Source organism: Lolium rigidum, chromosome 6, assembly GCF_022539505.1.
Source record: "Lolium rigidum isolate FL_2022 chromosome 6, APGP_CSIRO_Lrig_0.1, whole genome shotgun sequence".
Taxonomy (NCBI): Eukaryota; Viridiplantae; Streptophyta; class Magnoliopsida; order Poales; family Poaceae; genus Lolium; species Lolium rigidum.
Genome location: NC_061513.1, coordinates 172,874,587 through 172,876,459, shown reverse-complemented (window position 1 = coordinate 172,876,459; position 1,873 = coordinate 172,874,587).

Here is a 1,873-nt window from a genome sequence, read left to right as displayed (position 1 = left end):
CGGCGGCAGCCTTTACTGCTCGTGGAAGACGATTTCTCGGCGTTTCGCGCGCTCACTAGTAGGAAAAGGATCATCAGTGGCTCACCAAAAATCAATTCTGTGGCGCATGGGAGGTGCGCCACAGAATTCTCGCCACAAAAATAAGGTTTCTGTGGCGCACCGACCCATGCGCCACAGAAAGTCTTATTTCTGTGGCGCACCGGCGGTGGTGCGCCACCGAAACTTACTTCTATGGCGCACCGGCGGTGGTGCGCCACCGATTTTTTTTTGAAATTCAAAAAAAATGGCGGCCAGATCTAGATCTAGATCTAGATCTGGGGCCGCCGAATTTTTTTATTTTTTTAATTTCGCTGGGTGGGTGAAGGAGGAGGACGGCCGGAGGAGGAGGAGGAGGAGGAGGAGGAGGAGGAGAAGGAGGTGGTGGTGGTGGTGGTGGAGGAGGAGGTGGTGGTGGTGGTGGTGGAGGAGGAGGTGATGGAGGTGGTGGTGGAGGTGGTGGTGGTGGAGGAGGAGGTGGTGGAGGAGGAGGTGATGGAGGTGGTGGTGGTGGAGGTGGTGGTGGTGGTGGTGGTGGAGGAAGAGGAGGTGGTGGTGGAGGAGGAGGAGGTGGTCGCCGGAGGAGGAGGAGAAGGTCGTCGGAGTAGGAGGAGGCCGGCCAGAGTAGGAGGAGGCCGACCGGAGGAGGTCGCCGGAGTAGGAGGAGGCCGTCCGGAGGAGAAGGTCGCCGGAGTAGGAGGCCGGCCCCGGAGGAGGTGGTGGTGGTGGAGGATGAGGAGGAGGAGGCCGGCCGGAGGAGGTGTTGGTGGAGGAGGAGGAGGAGGAGGAGGAGGAGAAGTGGAGGAGAAGTTTGCATAAGTGAGGAGAAGTGGAGGAGTAGTGAGGAGAAATGGAGAAGTGGAGGAGGGCGGCAGAAAATTCAAATTTTGGACGTTAATTCTGTGGCGCATGGGCACTAGGTGCGCCACAGATTTTTTTTCTTTTTTTGTATTTTGCAGCAAAAACACTTTAACTGGCCGTAACTTTTTACTCTTTTTGAATTTGGCGATTCTAAAAATTGTCTAAAGATTTTTCGTGGGAACATTTTGATATATTATGCGTTTTTTTTCGAGTTCGTATGCAACCAGAAATCCAGTTTGATGATTTTCCCACGTAATTTTGCAAAAAAGGTCGAAATTATTGTTTGTTAATTTTCAGTGGTAAAAGATGACATAATACATGGGCATCTTAAAGAAATTTATTTTTTGAAATTTTTATCTTTTTATTTTATTTTTTACAGAGGTAAAAAAGGCGATCCACGGGGGGGGCGGTGTGGAGTTGCGTGGGGAGCCAAAAGAAGTTCTGTGGCGCATGGAATTCATGTGCGCCACAGAAATGTGTAGTTTACGTGGCGCACCATCCCACGTGCGCCACGAGAAGTCTTAATTCGGTGGCGCACCAGGATCAGTGCGCCACAGAATGTCTTATTTCTGTGGCGCACGTGATCATGTGCGTCACAGAAATAGTGAAACCAATGATTCGGGCTGGCCCACCAAGTTTCTGTGGCGCATGGTTTGTTGGTGCGCCACAAAATTAAGCTATTTCTGTGGCGCACCGTGCCTGGTGCGCCACAAAACAACTTTCTGTGGCGCATTTTTGGTGGTGCGCCACAGAAATAAGCTTTGCCTATAAGCGTTTTCCTACTAGTGGCTTTCGCTTCGTTCGGACTTCCCGAGCGCGCCCCGGTAGGCCGGGGTTGGTGTGGGCTCGCCGGATGGATGAAGGCCCAAATACGGTGAAAAACGAGGAACCGAGGGCGCGGCCGGGCCATTTTTCGCCGTCCGGATGGAAAATAGCATGCCGGGGGCCTATTCGGGGAGACGAGTGGAGATGCTCT